Here is a 23,158-nt window from a genome sequence, read left to right as displayed (position 1 = left end):
TGGACTCTGTCCTAGCCTGAGCCGAGCAAAAGACCTTAAAATAATTTTTAGAAAAAGAATTGCTAAAAAAAAATAACGAGCTAACTTTGATCAAGAATTCGATGTAGAAGCTGATGAGATTCATCGCACGCCAGAAAACCACTAGTAGATAATTTTTTTTAAAAGTGAAACAAAACCAAAAACAACGAAATGAGCTGGAAAAAGTATACAAAACATGGCTTTAGAAAGAAATGATTTATGGTTGGAGACAATGCAAGAAAACCTAAGAAAAAGGGGAAAATACAAAAATAGGATATATGACAATAAAAACTCACAAATGAGTGTAAACAAATCTAAATTACATACATAATTTTTGTACATGAATTTGATTTTTTTTTTTGATATGCCCAAGTTGTGCCCCCGTACTAGGGGTCAGCATGGCAAGTCCGAGTAGGCCGACTCCGAGTGGAGCCAGCTCCAGAATTTAACTACTTCTCGAAAGCAAACCCGATGATCCATAAATATCAGAAAATAATAACCGGGTGATTCATAAATATCAGAAAATAATAGGGAACATCTTTTTTTGGTTGATGTTAGGCCCAGAGAATTCTGCCAAAGAATGAAGAACACCGGCCCAGAGAATTCTGCCAAAAGAATGAAGAAAACGACGGTCAGGGTCTATAGCAACAAGAATAACCCTAAGTTATCAGAGATCTCTCTCCCCGTTTTTTATAACCTTGTACCCAACAATAGCATCAGTGCATTCTGTCAATTCTTCACGACACTGTACCCAAGCGTAAGTATGAATTCCTTTTAAAAATCATCTCGAAGTTTCGAACGCTGGAATGCCATGTGGTTCGTTTTTAACGCCACACCCTTTAAACATTCAAAATGAGGAAGGTTCATAATATGGGAAAAAAAAGTTTATATTGAGCCGAGGCTCCAAACAATCAAATTTAAGCCTACCTCAAAAATTTCAGAGGTTGTTTTGATGCTCAAATATCTTCAAATTGATCATTTCGACATCAAGATGCATGAACATGAACAAACAATGGATCGCAAGTTTTGGAAATAGCGTATTTTGTGACACATTTTTAGGCCATCAATTTTCAAGATTTTCAAGTTTGTATAGATATGTTATTTTTGAAGCTTTAAACTTAATAAATAAACATGAAAATATATTTTAAGGCTATCACAAAGATTTTCAATATTGAAACCACATTTCTCGATACTATTCGAAGGTAGGCTCTAATTTGATTGTTTAGAGACTAGGCTCTATACAAACCACACCCTCAAATATAGTATGATGTTTTTAAGATGGGAAAAGTTTATATAGAGCCGAGGCTCTAAACAATCAAATTAGAGCCAACCTCAAAAATTTCTTCAAATGATGTTGTTTTGTTTTGATGTCCAAATATCCTCAACTTGATCATCTCGATATCAATATGTATGGACATGAGAAAAAAAAAAAAAAAAGGATTTCAAGTTTTGAAAATAGTGTATCTTGTAATGCATTTTTTGATCTTCAATTTTCAATATTTTCAAGATTTTTAAGTTTTCATAGATCTGCTCAATCTATACTATTTTTTAAGCTTTAAATTTTATAATTAGAGATGAAAATATATTTTAAGATTATCACAAAGATTTCCAATATTTAAACCGTATTTCTCAACACTATTTGAAAGTGCGCTTTACTTTCTAAACAAAGGGCACCCTTTTAAGATCGGACCGTCTTTAAACGGACTGTCTTTAAACCTTTAGAAAAAGGGTGTTGTTTGTATAGAGCCTAGACTCTAAACAATCAAATTAAAGCCTACCTTCAAATAGTATCAAGAAATGTGGTTTCAATATTAAAAATCTTTGTGATAGCCTTAAAATATTTTTTTATATTTATTTATAAAGCTTAAAAGTTTAAAATAGTATAGATCGATAGATCTATGAAAACATGAAAATCTTGAAAAATTGATAGTTAAAAAATGCTTTACAAAATACACTATTTCCGATACTTGAAATCCATATTTTTTTCATGTCCATGTATCTTGATATCGAGATGATCAATTTGAAGATATTTGGGCATCAAAACAACTACTTTTAGTAAAAAATTTGAGGTAAGCTCGAATTTGAGCATTTAGAGCTTTTCCCTTCGAAAAATGAAGTTTAAACAATATGGGATGGCATTTAAATCTTAAAAAAGAAAAAAGTTTAAATATTTAGAAAAATGAAGTTTAAATAATATGGGATGGCATTTTATTTTTATTTTTTTAAAATATTTAAAATCCGATATTTCTAATATCAAACCAAATTTAACTTTAATTTTTAAAAAATTTAACGCCGTCAGATATTTAAAACATCAGACTTATTTAAAAATGATAACAGTATCTTGAATCACGAAAGCCCCTCGGCCTATCCCTAAACTTCAAAAATAAAGCAAAAAGTAAAATAAACACCAGTTGGAGGCAAAACTAAAAATAAAAAATAAAACAATAGCAAGGGAAGTTTATATGCGGTACAAATATAATTCTTCCAATATTATACAGAATGAGGAAATTCCATCCCCTCTTTGCCCTTTTGACCCGATCAACCTCGTCATTGTCACATGCATCCATTCTTAACATCTTACTTCCTCATTAGAAAAACAGAAACTAAATTATCCAGTCAACAATTGAGTATTGACTACAGGGTGGCATTTTCATTCCAATCAAGCACTTCAATATATAATGGGTGGGGTTTGTATACGGTGTCAATTTTATATTATTGAAATAAGGTGCACCTCAAAACTATGTCGAAAATGTAATTTTGGTGTCGTAAAATCTTGCAATGATATGAAATTCTATTGTTGTCCTCAATTATGAAATTTAAAGTTCAAAAAAAGGTGATGATTAAACATATCTATAAACATTTAAAAATCTTAAAAATTGTGGCCCTGATAATGGTTTAGAAGGTGAACAATTTTTAAGACTAGAAATATTTTAATCCCATCCTTTGTTATGCTTTTTGCCTCTACTTCGTTCAAAAAAACACTAAAAAATAAGGTATTCCATAGACTCAGCGAACTTTTTAATCGTAAAGTCCACGTGTTCCCCAAACTTATTCGAGCTATTGTCCTCCTATATCTATAGTTTATTATGAACTGTTTTCCCTTCCCATTTGAGTTCAAAAATTCAAAGTAAAATGAGAACAAGATCTCTCTCTCCCCTCTCTCGCTCTCTCTCAATCCACTGTGCAGTTAAAATCCAAATTATAAGAGGACCTCCATTTTGCTTCACCCACCACTAGGGCTGCCACTGTGCCGGGCCGGGCCTGATAAGCACCAAACTACTTTGGCCAGTCCCGGTGAGGCTCGGACTGAAATTTTCGCTTTAAAAGTCCGGAATATGCTAAAATATTTTAAATTTTTTTAAAAACAATGGCTTCTAAATGGGCCAGGCCGGGCTTTTATTTGGATAGGGCCTTATATTTTGGGCTTACCAGGCCGTTCCGGCCCGGTGGCAAGTTTTGGGGCTTTCCAGGCCACATTTCGGGCCTTGCCCTCGTAAAAAGTAGCATTCCTGAGGCCCAGTCCAAAGCCCATAACAGGCCCTGCTTTGGTCCAAGAACGGCTCGGAATCCTGGTGTGGCCCTGAAACCTAGAGGCCCGGACCATTGGCACCCCTACCCACCAAAGATAAAAGGCTTGTGCAAGCTTTCTTTAAGACTTTCTATCGCATAGAATATTATATCCTTCTACTTTCCTTACTGTCGAACACACAAAAACAAAGGGATAGAAATACAAAAATCCATTTAAAGACTTTGACTTTTGGTGTTTTGTCAATTAATTATAAGGTCAATGATTGTGAGTGAAGTTTAAATCCTTCTAATTTATATCCTATTTGCATCACCCTCTCCCTAAGCTCACTTCCTTGTCCTTGAACCATCTCATCGGCCTACAATTCTTCCTACTTCTTTGTCCTTGAACCACCTCCCCTGCCTTCAATTTTTTCTGGTTTTCTTAAGTAGCCTGGATATTTCAAGGCTCTTAGCTCTGTGCTACAAGCCCACTTGATAGCCATGACAACCATTTTGTCACCTTTTCCTCATTCGAGCAAAAGCCATGTCTATCATCATTAATCCCCTTGCCGAAATTGCAAAAATTCTGGTCAGTCCCCTTATTCGTCAGATTGGATACCTCATAAGCTCCAAATCAAATGCCAGAGATCTCGCACTTGAAAACGAACGACTTAAGGCGCGAAGGTCTGATTTAATGAGAGAAGTCGAAGCAGCAGAGAGAAATGGGAACATGGCCACGAGCGAGGCGCAGGTGTGGTTCAAAAGAGCCGAAGATCTGCAAAAAGAGGCCGACAAAGTGATTGACACATACAATGAGAAAAAGAGTTGTTGTGGGGGGGGGTTTGTGCAAATTGCCCCTCCAACTACAAGCTGGGAAAGAATGCAGCAAAGCAACTTCCAAAAGTCACAGCTGACACTGATGGAGCGAATTCAGTTCATTGGACCATGGATGCACCACCACAATTGGGGCGAGAGATGCCTACAGCACCATTCACAGGTCAGACATCCCTTGAAAAGAATGTAAATGAGATCTTAAATTTCATAAACAATGATGAATTGTGTGTGATTGGCATTTTTGGTATGGGTGGAGTTGGTAAGACACCGCTCATGCATCATGTTAACAATCATCTTTTAGAAACTCAATAATTCACTAAAATATTGTGGATCACAATATCAAAAGAACTCAATATATCAAGAATACAAAAGGAAATGGCTCAATAATTGGGTTTATCATTAACCGCTGAAGAAGAAAATAGGACAGGAGAGAAGTTGTTTTCAATTTTAAAGAGACAAAGATTTATGCTCATCTTAGATGATTTGTGGGAGAAGTTGGATTTGAAAATTATAGGAGTTCCCCAACCAGATCCACATAACAGATGCAAGGTAATAATAACAACCCGTTTTCTAGATGTTTGTAATGAGATGGACACTGATAAAACTAAGAAAGTCGATGTCTTAGATGTGGAGGATTCTTGGAACTTGTTTCATAAGATAGTAGGAGAAGTGGTAGATTTCCCAACAATAGAACCCCTTGCATTGGAGGTAATTGAAGAATGTGGTGGTCTGCCACTTGCAATCATCACCGTCGCTTCTGCAATGAAAGGGAAGAGCAGCATTCCCGTCTGGAAGAATGCTCTGAGAGCCTTGCGCAGGGCATCAACAGAAATAAAAGGTATGGAACCCCAAGTCTTTCGATCATTGAGATACAGCTATGAGCGGTTGGAGAGCCAAAGCATGAAGCAATGCTTCTTATATTGTTCCTTATTCCCCTAGGACTACACAATTTCGAAGGAGCAGTTGGTAGAGTACTGGATATGGGAAGGGTTCATAGGTGGAGTGGACAGCATAGAGGATGCAAGAAACAAAGGCCATGCTCTTATTGAAAGCCTGATAGACTCTTGCATGGTAGAAAGGGTTCCTGGAGATGATACTTTGGTGATGCTTCATGATGTGATCCGGGATTTGGCAATATGGATCAGTTCTTCCTCGGGAGAGGTCGGAAAGTTTGTCGTGGAAGCTGGTTTGGGTCTAAAAGAAGCACGCAAGGGGAGAGAGTGGAAAGATGCAGAAAGGATATCACTATTTCTGAATGAAATAGAGAGACTTCCAAATCGGCTAGAATGTTCACACGACCCAACACTGATACTGCAGCAAAACAAAACATTGGTGAACATTCCAGATGGCTTCTTTGAATGTATGGTAGCCCTCAAGGTGGTGGATCTCAGTTTGACTAGCATACGCTCATTGCCTGTCTTTATCAAATTTGAAGAACCTTCGTTGCCTTCTTTTAACATAGTGTGAGGGGCTAGTTGACATCCCTCCCCTAGGGCAGCTCAGGCAACTCCAAGTGTTAAAGTTAAGCGACACCGCAATCAAAAGATTGCCACAAAGGTTAGAAGAATTGGAAAATCTAAAGCATCTAGACCTGAGTGGCACTCGCTATCTTCAAATAGTTGAGGGTGGAGTGATATCGAGGCTAACTTGTTTAGAGGAGATTGACTTGTACAAGAGTGGATACTGGTATTGGAAAGTGGAAGGGGAGGAAGGCAGTGAGAATGCATCCTGGGAGGAGTTGGAACGCTCGAGGAACTTAAACACACTTGGTGTATCCATCAATAATTCCCGAATTCTCGACAAACCCAATGCTCTGAAAATATTTCGGAGTTCAAGAAAATTAGTACTTATCCATTGCAATGGTTTGACTAATTTAGAATACCACCTATCTTATATGACCAATTTAAATTCTCTAACACTCATGTCTTGTCGAGAATTGGAGTCGCTCAGTGTGAATGTTGTACCAAGTTTGGAGGTGTTAGGTCTCATGTCATTGCCGAGGCTAAGCAGCATCTGGACGAGAGATTATGTTCCTCAACATGATAGGGGCCTTTATCTCGGTCTCAGACAAATCAAAATGTTTAACTGCAGTGGACTGAAGAGTGTTATTTCATCAGTTTTGTTGCCATGTCTCCAAAACCTCGAATTCATAGGCATATGGGAATGCGCAGGTATGGAAGAGATTATCAGCGGTGAGTTAGACATAGGCCAACACCAAGGTACAGAAGAGAAAATAGGAGACGAAAACAACACACTCTCAAAATTAAGGAGTCTGGAACTCTCTAATCTGCCAGAATTGAGGACCATTTGTAGAAGTGAACTGGTTTGGGCCTCATTGGTTTCCATCACATTAGACAATTGTTTGAATTTGAAGAAGCTCCCTCGAGGTCTTGTGGATGCAAAGAATCTGAGCATCATTCAAGGAGAGCTAGAATTGGAGTGGGAAGACAACGACCAAGACTTTATAGCAAAGTACATTCTTCAATCTCTTTTTGAGCCATGGTAAGTGTAAGCAGGGTAGTGAGGCCAGTCCAAAGGGATGGAGCAACTTCTATCAGTGAATCCAACTTTTTTTTACCCCTTTGAAATTTGCTCTTGTTCCAAGCCCCTCTCTTTTCTTGTAATGTGTTGATTTCTCTTGTATTTGAATGTTTTCCTTGAAGCTCTAAGCTATAATTTTTGCTTGGAACCCCAATGTGGTTCTCTTTATGTACTTTTCTGTAAGCTTAGTTTTGCATTGATAAGAAATCATGCCTAACTCATTGTTATCATCATCACTTAGATTTAGCTATTCAATCTTACTTGGAGAATGACTCTTTTGATTCATGGCTCATTTTTGGAAAGGAAATGGCAAAATGAGAGTAAGGCTAGCAAGGCCCACGCCTGGGCCTGCCTAGCCTTGGCCCTAACCCAGCCCTATTCCCTTGAGGGCTAGCCCAGGCCAGGTCTTGGCCCTATCAAACCAGGCTGTGCCTCTCCGGGTAAAATTAAAAGAAAACAATGCAAAAAGGGGAAAAAAAAAAAAAAAAAAAAGGCCGGGACAGGCCAAACTGAACCGGGTTTGTCTTGCCCTAACCCAGGCCCAGCCGTCAGGCCACATTTTGTGGGCCAAGACGTAGTTTTTTAGTGCCTCTATTAGAAATTTTAGGAGAATTAGGTTTCAAAAATTAGGGGAGACACAACATTCTATTGATTGTCTTGTTAAGCACAAGAATGACTCCTTTTCATTGATAAAATACCAACCAATATAGGATGCTTGTTAGAAGAATTTACTTCTAACATGCATGTGTTATACATAAGTAGCTGGCCCATATTACATGAACGGGAGGGACTTATTGAATAGTTAGGGGAGAGAGAGGATTTTCCCCAAATTGTGTTCCCCTTCTCCCCTAATTGTGTTGCAGCTTCCTTCCACAAGTCTCTGTGTGTGCGTCATACGTGCGTACTCATTGGCGCATTAGGTCATGCTCACCCCCTCCCCAACCGTTGGAACCAAGTATACAAGTTGATCCTGTAGGACCACCATATAACCTCTCCTTTAAAAAGAATATTATGAGTAATAATTCAATGATGCAACTAATAGAAAGATTTCGGTGTTCTACCAACATGCATGACATAAATATTGGTGCAGCCCTTTCAAGAATATGCAGGCTCTCTCTTTTACGTTTTTCAAGCAGAATTTTTAGCGAAGTTACAGTGGTGGGATACCACAAGTGCTGTCTTGATTTTTATTTTTATTTTCATTTTTATTATGGGTGAATGTCTTTTTGTTCCATTAAACCACCCAAAAAAATAAAAATAAAAAAGTGTTTGTTCCTAGAACTTAATCAATTCTTTTCTTTTCCCTCCACAAACAAGGGGATGACGGTGTTCATGTGGTTTATGGCCTATGGTGTAAATGATAAGCTATGTGTTTATTGAAAAAGTAGACTTATTATCCTTAGGTAGAGAGAGAACCTTAAATTTTGGAGAGAGAGAGAATTACTTTTTGAAATAGTACAATATACTTCTTTACATTGGTTTCATGTTATTAAGATAAAATAAAATGTGAACAAATTTCTAATTTAAGGTAATAAAAAATTTACCATAAAATCTTTGTAATCCAAACCTTTCAAATACTTTTCATATTCAAAGTGCATTGATTTCATGTTATTTAGATAAAATAGAAATGTGAACAAATTTCTAATTTAAGGCAATAAAAAACTTATTATAAAAATTAAGGCAATAAAGAGCTTATTATAAAATGTTTGTGATTGAAATCTATCAAATTCTTTTCATATTCAAACTTACCAAAAAAAATGTAATATGTGACTACAAAAATCATGGCACCTTCCACATAGATGAACTCTCAAAGGCCAAAAAATATCGTTCGAATCCGAATTGGTTTAACTTTAACCTTTTAGTCTCAAATATCAGCAATGAGGAAGGTTTCAAAAAAAAAAAAATGTCTTTTCACCGAGTTTGAAATGGGTAAACCATTGTATTGTCCAATCTAGTGCGATGCTGATGACTATAGCTTAGAATCACCACATCAAGCACCCCAGAAAAGTAGGTTAACGCCAAAAGTAAGAGTGTCTTGTAATTTATTTATTTTTTTAAGAAAATATCAATCAATTAAAAAAGAAAGTGGATCCAAATATCCTTCACCAAACTACTCCAGTTCTGGACAACCAAGCCTTATGTATAAAGGAAGTGCTCTCGAGCCCAAGAGAATGTGATGGGTTTAAAGAGAGATATTAAATGAGGTTCGTAATTAAGAAGTGCTCTCGAGCTCAAAAGATTATGATGGGTTTAGAGAGAGAAATTAAATGAGGGTCGTAGCTTGGAAGTGCTCTCGAGCCCAAGAGATTGTGATGGGTTTAGAGAGAGAAATTAAATGGGGGTTGTAGCTTGGAAGTGCTCTCGAGCCCAAGAGATTGTGATGGTTTAGAGAGAAATTAGCTTGCGCAGGATAACAGTACCGAATGGCAGAAAAGTGCAATTGAAGGCCGTGCCAATGGCTTTCGACCTATGACCCAATAACCTATCGAAAACTTCGAACAACTGAGAGATGGTTCTTCAAATTAACTTTCCTTTTTCTTTCTGCTCCGGTATTCGACATAGAGAACGCGGATTAGGTCTGGAGTCCAGCTCCATGAAGCCATAAAATAATTGAAATAGGAATCCGGATTACATCCCCAATTGCGAGAATAAGTAAGCAAGTGTCAGAAAAATCTGAGCCCTCCTATCTCATAACCTGACTCTGATATCATTGTTATTTTCAATAAATAAAATTAATTAATAAATAAATAAAATCGATAAACAACTTACTCGGATATGTCTTTAAATAACATAAAGGACTTAAGGTTTCACGTCAAAACCTATAAACCACGCCATCCGGTGACAGGCTACTTTGAGAGTCTTATTAATGAATCTTTTTTACCTACCATCTCTATTTTTCTAGCATTTTATCTGTCTTTTCTAGAGGGGTTAACCTCCTTTTATAGAGAATACATTTATTTTGCAACTCTCACATTCACAGTCTATAGGAGTTGAGATCTAAGTGTAACTCCTGCATTAATTCCCTTAAGTGCAGCTAAATAAGATTAACAAGTTGTCACCAAACTATTAATCATATGTAATGAACTAAACCTGTCATTAATCTATTAATGACTCATATAATAGGATGTCATCCAAGCATTCCCACAATTTGGTAACAGAAATTTAAAAATTAAATAAACTTTGTATATCTATAATATAAAAATCAAATTTTTACAAGAAATCTAAATATACCACTGGGTTTTCCCTCCAGTGACATTGTTTTTTTCCTTCCATTGATACATCCTATTAAAGCTAAAAAATGGATCCATATAAATGGCATTGCCTTATGTTAACCACATGGGATGTCACATTTACTTCAATATGGCTTTTGTACCATTATTGAAAAAATAAATTTTCGAGAGAAAAAAGGCTTGATAGGCTACATTTCCAACACCAAAGTGGGAGTAGGTCAGGGTAAATGCGATCCATATAAAAGCATTTACCTATTTTTATATTCGCCAAAAGTAGGAGTAGGTGGGGGTAAGTGGAAGTGATTTGTCTTCATTCACAATATAAGTTGCGTCTTAGTTTTTAGTAGGGAAAATTGTAAAAAAAAAAAAAAAAAACCCAAGACTACACTTTTTATGTAATTTACCCCCAATTTAACTTTTTCTCTCACTTTTTTCTCCAAAATATACTTTCTATGCAAATACCCCCAACTAAAAAATAAATAAATAAATGCCTAACCCTACCCACACCTCTCTATCCTATATCCCACCAAAATAGGGGCTCCCGCACTATGTAAATGCGGTCTGATAGTATGGTTCCAGCACTGTGTAAAGTGTGGTCCAGCGGTAGGGCTCATACACTGTGTATAGTGTGGTCTGGCAATTGCAAAGTGCGGTCCAACAGTTGTAAAGGGCGGTCCGACCGTAGATGTTACTGGACTCCAAGGCTCCAGCACTATGTAAAGAGCGGTCTGGCAGTACTCAGTTTCAATCCGGTAGTTGCCTTAGGGCGGTCTGGCACTTGTGCGCTACGGCAATGTAATGATGCACTCCAGCAATGTGCTACACAGCAATGTGCAATCCTATTAAAAAAAACTGATTTTTTTTGTACAAGAAGGGCATTCCTGTTTAAAAAAAAATTAATTTTTTCCCTTCGAAGGTATTTGCTAGAAAGGTATTTGCATAGAAAGTTTGTTTTGGGTAAAAAGTGAGATAAAAAGTTAGGTTGGGGGTAAGTTGTATGGAAAGTGTGTTATTTAGAGTTTTTTTTTGGGTAAAATTTCGTTTTTTAGTAACCAGAAAGCCAGTAATATTTCTCAATCATTAATTTAATTTATCAATTGTCCTGCTTTCTTTATAGAATATATAGATAAAATACAAATAAATCTTATTTTTGTGAATTAAATTGCAATCTTCTACTCCTATACTTGTTGTACACGTCTCTAGTTTCCTACCGATTTTGTTTGAGCGGCTTGAGCAGAAGGACGAGGCATTCGTCCCTCTACACATTGCAGTCGTTGTTTCTCCTTTGCACAACAACCATGTCTTTGGCTACTCTTCCTATTTCTTTGGTGGCCTTCTTGAAATTTGTAAGCAGCCCCATCACTCACCATATTGGGTATCTTGTAAAATCCAGGAAAAAGGTTCAGGATCTTGAAGTCGACGTAGGGCGACTCAAGGCTCGAACGGAGGATTTGAATCGAGAGATTACAGATGCAGATAGAAATGGAATGGTGCCCACAAGCCAAGTAGGGGGGTGGATTAGAAGAGCACGAACAAAACTGATGAAGTTATTGCGAACTAGAGCGAGAACAATAGATGCTTTGGAGGGGGTGTCCAAATTGCCTCTCCAACTACAAATCGGGCAGGCGTACGACAAAGAAACGAAAGGTAGTTATTGCCCACATTAATACAGCGAATTTTAGCCATGTCGTTGTGAACCCACCACCACCTTTAGGCAGAGAGATGCCTTTAACACCCATCACAGATCTGTATACATTCAAATAGAACGTAAAAAAGGTACGTGATTGCTTAAATAATGATGCATTTGGCACAATTGGAATTCTCGGTATGGGAGGAGTGGGAAAGACAACACTAATGACATATGTAAACAATCTTCTTTTAAAACTTGATGAATTCATTAATGAAAGATTCAGTAAGATACTTTGGATCACTGTATCGAAAGATCTCAATATAAAAAGAATACGAAAGGAAATTGGTAGACAATTGGGTTTGAAATTAGACGTCGAAGATGAAGAGATGATGGTAGATAGATTGTTTTCTACTGTAAAGAAACAACGATTTTTGCTCATTTTAGACGATGTGTGGGCAATGCTTGATATAGATAACATAAGAGTTCCTCGCCCAGATGCACAAAACAAGTGCAAAGTCATAATAACAACCCGAAAGATAGATGTATGCAATCAGATGGGCACTGATACAAATATAAAAGTGGATATCTTACAAAATTCTGAAGCATGGGGATTGTTTTGTGAGAAAGCTACTCGAGTGGTAGATCTGCCAGCAATAAAACCACATGCCGAAGCGGTTGTCAAGGAATGTGGTGGTCTGCCACTTGCCATCACAACAGTTGGCAGTGCAATGAGGCGGCAAAGAAGCATCGCCGTGTGGAAGAATGCTCTACAAGCCTTGCGTGAGGCATCTACAGAGATAGAAGGAATGGAATCCAAAGTCTATTTGCCTCTGAAATTTAGTTATGAAGCGTTGAAGGTTGAAAACATCAAAGAATGCTTCTTGTATTGTTCATTGTTCCCAGAAGACCATGAATTTCTAGACTGACGACTTGGTTGAGTATTGGATATGGGAAGGGCTCATAGCTGGAAGTTTAAGTCTCGCGGATGCAAGAAACAAAGGCCATCATATAAAAAGCTTATAGGGTCATGCATGTTACAGAGGTGTCCCACAAGTGAAAGAAGAGTGAAGCTTCACGATGTGATCTGTGACTTAGCGGTATGGATTGGTTCCTCAACTGGGAAGTTTGTAGTTGAAGCTGGTTTGGGACTAATGGAAACACGCAAACTGCAATGTGGGAAGCTGCTGAATGGGTATCACTAGCAAGGAATAGAATCGAAAGGCTTCCAAATCAGCCAGTATGTCCAAGAATCACGACATTGCTGCTTCAAGATAACATCACCTTGAGCTCCATTTCAAGTGGCTTTTTTGAATTTATGGGGACCCTTAAGGTTCTGAATCTCAGTGGGACTCAAATACAGTAACGGCCCCCATCCTTGTCAAACTTGAGGAACCTCCGTTGCCTCCTTCTCAATGATTGTTATAGCTTAGTAGACATTCCTCCTCTGCAAGAGCTCAAACATCTCCAGGCATTGAACCTACGGAAAACTAATATGGAAAGATTGCCTCAAGGATTAGAAGAATTGGTGACCCTTAAGGTTCTGGATCTCAGAGGAACTGTAATACAGTCACTGCCCCCATCCTTGTCAAACTTGAGGAACCTCCGTTGCCTCCTTCTCAGTGATTGTTATCGCTTAGTAGACATTCCTCTTCTACAAGAGCTCAAACATCTCCAGTCATTGAACCTACGGGAAACTAAAATCGAAAGATTGCCTCAAGGATTAGAAGAATTGGTGAACTTAAATTATCTAGATTTGGAAGGTACTCAACAACTAAAAATATTTGAGCATGGGATGATATCGAGGTTGACTTGCTTGGAGGAGGTCAATATTTTTGAGTGTGGATTCAAGGAGTGGAAATTGGAAGGAGATGAAGAACACAGGAGTGATGATACCAGATACCAGGATCGGAAAGTGAAAAGAGGGGAAGGCAGCTGGGCTGCCAATTGGGAGGAATTGGAGTGCATGACACGCTTGTAATTAGTGGGCATTTCTATATGTAGTGAAGCACGGATTATAAACAAAGCCGAGTACAAAGAAATTTTTGTGCATGTGAGAAAATTGGAGCTAGTTCGATGCCAAGGTCTGATGAATATTGATCACCTACCACACATGACATGCTTAAAAACTTTGTTCATAGAGTCATGTTTGGAATTGGAGTCGCTTGTCCTGGATCTTGTCCTCAACTTGGAGGAATTGCTTCTCTTTTCCTTGCCAAGGCTAAGTGGCATTTGGAAGGGGATGATCTAAAGAGTGTCCATCATAATTTAAAGATGATTGTAATAACGTCATGCAATGGATTGAAGAATGTCTTATTGTCAGCTGTGCTGCCCTGTTTCCTAAACTTACAATGTGTTTGCATAAGTGAGATGGAAGAGATGATAAGTGGGGTGGTAGAAGAAAAAAATGTGCTGCACAATTTAATTTGGCTGGATTTCAGAAAATTGCCGAAATTGAAGAGTATGTGAGAGTCGCTTTGCTTGGTCTTCAATGAGTTTCATCTATGTGAATTGGTGCCCTAAGTGGAAGAAGCTCCATCCAGGTCTCGAAGAAGCCAAAAATCTAGGATCGATAATGGGATCATTGGATTGGTGGAAGGGATTAGAGTGGGAAGATGAACATGCCAAATCTACTCTTCAGCCACTGTTTGAGAGCATATGATTTTCTCACCATTGGATCCTAATGGAGAGGAAGAGGAATCAGTAGTGGCCGAACTAGAGTACGGAGAAAGGTTCTTCGCATTGGTCAAAGAATAGAAATTATTATAGAGCAGTGTATGGTGTATGCTACTACGACTGGCCATCCACCTTCATCCGCATAAAGCATGGTGAATATGAGACATTGTTGCATTCGTTATCTCCGAGGTCGCAGCAAGGAAGCCCAGCCCCTCTCCGAGCTACATTTTGTAGCAATCAAGTCCAGCCCCCTGCCCTCTCCCATTAGCTCTATGGGCTCTCCATTTCCCCATCTCAGTGCTCAATATTTTTTCTTTCTCATCAATAGCTTGAAAATTAGGTACGGGAAGTTTCTCTCAATATTATGTGTTATACTTGTTTTTTTGAAATTTATTTGTTGTGAGATGGGAAAGATTAGAAGCTTCTTTATCAGATGGCATATGGTCGTAGCAAGCAACAATATAGCTACCCAAATGCTGTATTCTAGATTCATTTTATGCCCATACTCGATTGCTTTATTCTGAAAAATATGGGAACATTTAAAATCACGTTATTGACATCAAAAATTTCATGGTACAATATGGAACCTGCTATTATTAGATATTTGTCTACAGAACTGATTTCTTTCCTATACAAAGACAATTATTTGATGTTAATGCCTCTGTTTTTCTTCATTTCTTTTTTGATTTGTGGAATTTATTCTCATGACCATGATATTGAGTACCCTAATGCTTCATGCTCATTAACATGTTTTTTTTTAAACCAATCAAATAGACAGTTACAATGACTGCCCGAATGCCTTTTTTTGGATTAATTTGATGCCCATACCCAAATGATTTGTTCTGAAAAAAAAATGTCGACTTTTAAATTCATGGTGGAATATGGAAATTGCCATCTTTCTTAATTTCATAAATTACTTGATGTTTGTTTCTAGAACTGACCTCTTTCCTACACAGAGACAGTTCTTAGATGCTAATGCTCTGTTTTTTTTTCTTTTTTTTTAATAATGCCCATGACCATGATATTTGTATCTGTGTAGATATCATTTTGGATACATCAACTCAATTCATTCATGTGATAGTGATTGATGCACATTAATTCCCAGAAAGGGGGTGACTATGTCATCGATGCTAATTCATTGAAGCACAATGTCAATGTTTGGTGCTATTACATTGATTCACATGAATTCGATTTTTCAAAAAAGTGTTTGCATGAAATAATTTCTACTTCTATATCTGTCTCTTTTGTTCAAAGAAGTGTTTGCAGACATGTATTTATGTAGTTTGCATTTTTACATAGGGTCAATTAAAAAATTGAGATGGACCCCACCATTTCAATTGGTGTGACATCCCCCACATGCCCAAATGTCGTAAGCATGGATGATGAAAATGAGTCTATGGAACATGTTTCTTATCTTACAAAAATGCGAGATAGGGAACATGGCTCATCAACCAAAGGCATAGAAATAGAAGAACTGACAAAATCTGCCATACATCTCAGTCTAATAAGATCGTGGAACATGACCATTGATGGTAAGGAGTCAATATGAATTCTAGTGATTGCCTACTGGTTGAATAGTTATTAACTGGTTGGCTGAGTGATGCTTTCGTACATGTTATCACCTTATGTTGAAATATATCCATTGCTTGCTTGCTTGTTATTTCTTGTTGAATTGTCAGTTCCTGCTTGCATGTAATTGCTTTCAGAATTTATAGAGCATGCACATGAGCATTAAAATGCAGTTTTCTTTTGTGAATTAGGTTCGGAAAAACAATGGTGGGTGGAGCTCAGCCTATACTTTTATGACATCGAACAGATCCTTGGATGAATGAAGAGCACGATATGATCTCAATCCAATATGAAAATGGCTCCTTTTGTACTTCCTATATTTTTCTAATACAGACTGAACTTGCTGTTCGTGAGGGTAGCTATGTTTATGATGACAGTTGCCAATTTTCTTTCTTAATTTGTTGTTCATGGTGTCTTTCATAGGCAAGTTAATAATATTTCCATGCTATTGATTGAGGACCATATTGATGGAAATCTAGTGGTGAAACCTTGTGATAAAACGTATAACCAGAAACTGATGGAATTTCTTGGCCATGCTTCTGATTGCAGGATCACATAAATAATAGATTAAAGAAATTGATGTTATTCGTGATACAGTAGTTGTTACCTCTAGAACTGTATCTATTGAAACATTTTGGCATAGGTGCCATTATATGCAGAACCATTATTTGGAATTGAAGCACAATGACGATTTGCTTTACAAGAAATCCGGAGCCATTCTCTGGCACAGGTGCCACAGAGAGAGAGAGAGATGTGCCATTATACACCTGTGGCATAGATTTAAAAATTTTTTCTGAATTCAAGGTAATCCATGTCTAGCACGAGAAGATTTTCAGACGTTAGTGACATTACGATGTAAAGCATGTGGTATATAAATAATAATTATATTAAGAAAACATTTGGACCATTAGTTACAATTGTTTTTAGATGGCCATCTATTTGTATCCATCTTTAAGATGGATGCTTTATACCGCTCGATCGCATATTGTAGAAATGTGGTCTAGCTCATATGAAACAATTGTTCTTCTCTGAGATAATTGATACCATAAAACATGTAGAGTGGAGAACTCTATGAACAAACGAATTGTATATGGTGGTAGCAATTGGCCGTAATAGTACATAATGAAAGTTGGTTCCATGGTTTTCTTATTGTGGTGGAAAAGGGAATTAGTGGTGCTTTGTAGAATGTGAGGTAACCCCTCATATTTTACCCAATCTTGTAACTCTTCCATAATAATGAAATTATTCCCTTGCTAGATTCCTGTAGATCTGGCCCTATGGTGAAATATGCATATTTGTGGTGTTAGAATTGTGGTTTGTAGTGTATTGTGATTTTAGATTTTCTATTTTTGCTTGTCTTGAAATCTTTCTATTTTTAAAATGTATTATACCAAATGTTCTTGGGAATTTAGATTTCTTGAAATTGATTTGCTAGTGATAGGCGAGTTGGTTTTGAGGTATTAAATTTGTTACTGTAAGTAGTTCACCATAACAAGAGGCCATTGACCAAGTACGGCTGGCAACAAGCTAGCCCTAGTCATAGCCTAGCCTAATCTCCATAGGGCTGGCCTAGGCCCGACCCAATCCTGAAAGGGCCAAAGAGGTCCTGCCAAAACGGAAATTTGAAAACTAAAAGAAACTTAGAAAGATCAAAAGGGATAGGTCGATTCCAACTGGGCCATCCCTGGCCCTGGCCATGGTCCTGACCCCGGCCCAAACCTGCCCAGCCCTGCTGTGTTGCCTACCCCTTTAGGTGGCCCAAGCCCTAATTTTTTAGGGCCAGGCCAAGCCACTCAGCCTATCGCCACCCCTACGAGCAAATCTTGGTTCTCAATAGTACAAAATGGCCATAATCACTCTTAATCATTAGATAAGAAATCTGTAGAGAGTGTGACATTGACTGTGGTTAAGGTCCAAAATAATTTTCTCTCAAACTTTGTGAAGAGAAATGACAAACTCTCAACTGCTATACATCCGTCATCATTATAATTACCATCATAGCCTTGTTCCAACTACACAAATCTTAGTCTGTCATTATGTTCTATCAAGGGCCACACTCTCATGTCATAAGCCCATATCTTTTTTTCATTACTTCCAACCATGTCTTTTTGGGCCTACCCCTTATCCTTTTGTAGCCTTCTCCTTGAACCAACTCGCATCTCCCGCCATACTAGGTCTGCACTGTACATGATCAGCCCACCTAAGTCTACTTTCTCTCATCTTATCACCTATTGGAGCCATACCTAATATTTCTCAAATGTTGTATCAAATCCAATGACTAAAAATAAATGTAACTTTTTAATACAAAATTAAGCAATCTTATTTTTGATAATCCTTCTTAAAAAAGCTTAGAGAGGATGTCGTATTGCAAGGCAACAAGGAGGGATAGCTTTTCGTAGACATTAGCATCCAAATCCATTATGTCTAAAAAAATCACTTCATAAGATTTTTCTTTTCAAAAACCCTAATATTTAGCATAAAGAACGATAAAATGTTAATTTGTTGCATATTGCCACTTCTATTTCTCTTTTAATTGTGGCCACTCTATTTATCTTTTGTTTTGTTGCTTCAACCATGTGTGCCTCAGGGTTGCATACTTCACTATTTTATAGGCACCAATCCTCACTAAGCATACCAAATATCAATAATTAGATGTCATTGGGGTATTTAATAAAGGAAACCGTGTATATAAGGTGTCAACTCTATACTATAGAAATAAAGGGTGTATCAAAGACCCACCAAAACATATTGTTGGTGCTGGAAAACTCTCCAATTAATCATCTTAATATCGAGATATATGGATATAAAAATATTGATTTAAAGTCTTGAAAATAGTGCATCTCATAGTGCAGGACCATCTATTTTTAAGATTTTCGAGATTTTATAGATCTACATGATCTGCACCTTTTTTTAGAGCTTTAAATTTCACAATTAGGGACAAAAATATTCTTTTAGGCCATCAAAAAGTTTTCTGACACCAAAACTACATCTTTAGTATAATTTAGAGCTAGGGCTTACTTGGATTGTTTACAGTTGAAACCTTATACAACCTACACCCTTAATATAATGACTAAAATGCCATTTGGCCTACTCTACCATTCCAACCCTTCTACCAGTTGGAGGACAATAAACTGATTTAAATACCTTGATGCCTGATCTAATGATCTCACCTTTAATTCATGTCAGCATACCAGTTTCTATATATGATATCTATAAAAATAATAATTTTGTTGTTTGGTACAAATGAAATTGGAAAAATAATAATATCTTGAAAACAATAGATTACAAATTATTCTCATTCTACACGACGAAAAAAGTCTAGATTTACACAATTTTTATGAAATATATGTAAGGAGAGCTAAGCTACAACATGGCAACATGGCATTCTATTTCTGTTAGAAAACCCAAGAAAGGAAGCGCAAAGATAGAAAGTTTTAGTGGTTTCTTCCCTCCAATCGACGGTGTCTTTTATAGAAATATAAATTACTATAGTAGTATAAATAGGAACTCTGGCCGAGTAACTCGGCCAGCCGAGGCAAGCTCCAGGGACATCTTCGCCCCCGTTTGAAATGATTAAAGCACCCAATTTTGTTAAAAAAACTCTTATTAAGTGATTTTGAAATATCGTTTATACAATTTTTATTAAGATTCATGAAGCTTTCTCCTAACATGCTCCAATTTTTTGTTTTTTATTTTTTTATAAGAAAATTACATAAATATTCGTTATAGTTTTCGTTATTACCAAAATACCAAACAGTTTCCGTTATTACTAAAATGTCTGTTTTTTTATAGACTTATAAGGAATCCTACTATGTAAATTACCTTTTCCTAATTTTAATAATTTTCATTACTTTTTTGTTTTTTAGCCTTTGCTGTCTTGTATATTTTTTTTTGACGAGAATTTATCTATCTTTATTAAAGTCTAATCAAAGGAAATTATATTATTAAAGACAATAATCTCAGATAAAAAACCACCCTCTTTAGCCATCAAATCTGCCAGCCCATTGGTTTCTCTGTACAAGAAGGACAAGAAAAAAGGTCTAACCAAGTCTCAAACTTGCAATAGTAGCTCTCAACTCCCATGGAACCTTCTGCTCTCTTTTGCACTATTTGATAAAGTTAAGTGAATGTCCTTCTATTAAACATAAGTGCCCCAAATTTCTATCAATAACAAGATTGAGCCCCTGAAGCACAACATGGAACTCCGCATAGTTGGCAATAGTCACCCCCAGTGGTCCCGCATAAGAGAACACAACTTGTCCTCTCTGATCTTGTATATTGCTGGGCTGAGTTACTCATCTCAGAACAAGGACAATGTCGAGGCCCGAATAAAGTTTAAAAACATTGATATGTACATTAATAATTAAAAGAAATAGTCAAAAGATGCCTACTCATTTTACATATTATAGAATGATCGTCCACTTTCAAGTGACCGGGTTGCTTCTTAGTTTTTAGTAACTAGAGAACCAGTAATATTTCTCAAAAGTTCATTAATTTAATTTGACACTGTCCTGCTTTCCTTATGAATATATAGATAAAATACAAATAATCCTTATTTTTGTGAATTAATTATCAATTAAATTGCAATCTTCAACTCCTATACTTCTTGTACACGTCTCTAGTTCTTAAAACCATTTTCTTACTGTCATTTCAAACAGGTTTTCTTTCAGCTGTTTGAGCAGAATGAAGAGGCATTCATCGCGCTACTTCTAATTTACGCAGTATAGTCATCATTTTGGTTGTTTCTCCTTTGCAAAACAACCTGCCTTTGGCTATAGTTGTTATTTCCTTGGTCGATATCTTGAAATTTGTAACCAGTCCCATCATTCGACATATTGGGTATCTGGTAAAATCCGGGTTAAAGGTTCAGGATCTAGAAGTGAAGCAGGCCGACTCAAGGCTCGAATGGGGAATTTGAATCGAGATATTGCAGCAGAGAGAAATGGAATGGTGGCCACAGGCGAAGTGGGTGAGTGGATTAGAAGAGCCGACGTTTTTGCGAACAAAGATGACGAAGAAGTCGCGAACCACAACGAGAACAATAGATATTTTGGAGAGTTGTGTCCAAATTGCCTCTCCAACTACAAATCAGGCAGGTGTGCGACAAAGAAACGAATTGAAGTTGTTCCCCACATTGATAGAGCTAATTTTAGCCGTTTGGCTGTGGATACACTACCCCCTTTAGGCAGAGAGATGCCTTCAACACCCATCACAGGTCAGTATACATTCATGGAGAATGTAAGAACGGTACTTGAAGACATAAATAATGATGAATTTGACACAATTGGCATTCACGGACAAGACTCATGAAATATGTAAACAATCTTCTTTTAGAAACTGATGAATCCAATATTGAGAGATTCAGTAAAATACTTTGGATCACTGTATCCAAAGATCTCAATATACAAAGAATACGAAAAGAAATCGCTCGGCAATTGGGTTTGGAATTACACGTTGAAAATGAAGAGATGATATCAAATGGGTTTGGAATTACACATTGAAGATGAAGAGATGATTTCAAATAGATTGTTTTCTACTTTAAAGAAACATAGGTTTTTTCTTATTTTAGATGATGTGTGGGAAATGCTTGATATAGAGTTCCTCCCCCAGATGCACAAAATAAGTGCAAAGTCATCATAACAACCCGAAAGATAGTTGAATGTAATCAAATGGGCACTGATATGGATATGAAAGTGGATGTCTTACAAAATGATAAAGCATGGGAAAGATAGTTGAATGTAATCAAATGGGCACTGATATGGATATGAAAGTGGATGTCTTACAAAATGATAAAGCATGGGACTTGTTTCCTCAGAAAGCTTCTCGAGTGGTAGATCTGCCAGCAATAAAACCACATGCAGAAGCGGTGGTCAAGGAATGTGGTGGTCTACCACTTGCCATCATCACTGTTGGCAGAGCAATGAAGGGACAAAGTAGTGTGGACACCTACAAACATGATAGTTTATCATCTATAGATTGGTTGCTTGAGATAGCACAAGTTTTTTGAGACATTTGTTTTCCTCGAGGCATAAATTTTGGATACCATTTTTTTCCTCGATGCATGGATTTTGTTTACTGTATCTATGAAAAAAAAAAAAAAAAATAGATAAAGATTTTGCCCTACTGCAACAGTAAGATTTTTCTTTTTAAAAGAAAATTTTTTTTCTGTTAGGGCTTTTGAGGATGAGGGAGAAAAAGGGGGAAGGAAAATGGGAAAGAGTGAGAAAGGAGGAGCAAAATTTTCTTCACGTAATAAATTTTGAACACCAATTTTTTTCTTGAAGAGAATAGAGTTCATACCAAGTTTGATTAGAGATTAGGGTTGATCTATTCCTCTTCTTTCCACTTTCTGTATTGGGTTTCCACGCTGAGAACTTGGTGGGAGGGGGCGAAAAGAGAGATGGGAGGAAAAATGGGGGAGAGAGACATAGCAAAAACGGGGGAGATGGAGAGAGAGCTTTGGGGACGAGAGAGAGATGGAAGGAAGAGAGGCAGATCAAGGGAAAAATTCATCTAAAAATAGATTTTTAAGAGGTGATTTATTTCTACATGGACTCATAGAAACCATATCCTTGAGTAAATGATCTTCTTTCTGTCTAGAATTTCAATTTTGTCACTGATTAATTACATAAAACCTCTAGACAAAAAAGTTACTACATAGTGTAGTAAGTGTATCGAGTTTCCAAAAATGTTGAACACCAGTGATTTTAAAAACAGATCGGTAACTAGGATCAAGCATCGCAAAAGCTGCTCCAGATCAATGAATCGGTGGTATGGATCGTCATTTTACTATGGAGAAAAAATAGTGAACCAACAAAAAACACGTGCAAAAACAGCGAACCGGTCAAGAACCGGTCCAGATTAGTGAATCGACATTTTATTATAGTAAAACGGCATTGTTTTGTAGCAAAACATCATTTTTACTGTAGCAAATCGCTGGTTCTCTTCTAAACCCAAACGATTTCGTATATATTGACAAAATCGGCACAGGGTGGCCAACTCCCAGGTCAAACTGGACGATTATGTGCCGACCTAACATTTATCACTGTTGAACACATAAAGGAAACACCCGAGTCTATACAAACCGCACCCATATATATAACATGGGTGTGGTTACCATAAGGTTGCAACCTTAAACAATCCATTTAACGCGCAC

At 37.1% G+C, this 23,158-nt stretch overlaps 1 long non-coding RNA gene and 2 pseudogenes across 2 annotated transcripts; 2 read left to right on the top strand and 1 right to left on the bottom strand.

Moving 5' to 3' along the window:
* Window positions 1–4,363: 4,363 nt before the first annotated feature.
* Window positions 4,364–6,984, top strand: LOC110008442 (disease resistance protein RPS2-like; annotated as a pseudogene).
* A 4,358-nt stretch (window positions 6,985–11,342) lies between these two features.
* On the top strand, window positions 11,343–16,466 carry LOC110008441 (disease resistance protein At4g27190-like; annotated as a pseudogene). Its single transcript, XR_016049412.1, has 4 exons — window positions 11,343–11,779; window positions 11,895–12,782; window positions 12,898–14,773; window positions 16,194–16,466. The product of XR_016049412.1 is annotated as a disease resistance protein At4g27190-like (transcript).
* Window positions 16,467–20,557: 4,091 nt separating this feature from the next.
* On the bottom strand, window positions 20,558–22,500 carry LOC148783103 (uncharacterized). Its single transcript, XR_016049135.1, has 2 exons — window positions 22,303–22,500; window positions 20,558–21,948 (listed from the first exon to the last, which is right to left on the bottom strand). It is a non-coding gene; the product is annotated as an uncharacterized LOC148783103 (long non-coding RNA).
* Window positions 22,501–23,158: the final 658 nt, after the last annotated feature.

The sequence above is a fragment of the Amborella trichopoda genome, chromosome 2 (assembly GCF_054954075.1).
Source record: "Amborella trichopoda isolate Santa Cruz 75 chromosome 2, AtrichopodaSantaCruz75HAP2 v2.0, whole genome shotgun sequence".
Lineage (NCBI taxonomy): Eukaryota > Viridiplantae > Streptophyta > Magnoliopsida > Amborellales > Amborellaceae > Amborella > Amborella trichopoda.
The sequence above is the reverse complement of the archived record's forward strand: the minus strand, read 5'-3'. Positions and strand labels throughout refer to the sequence as shown.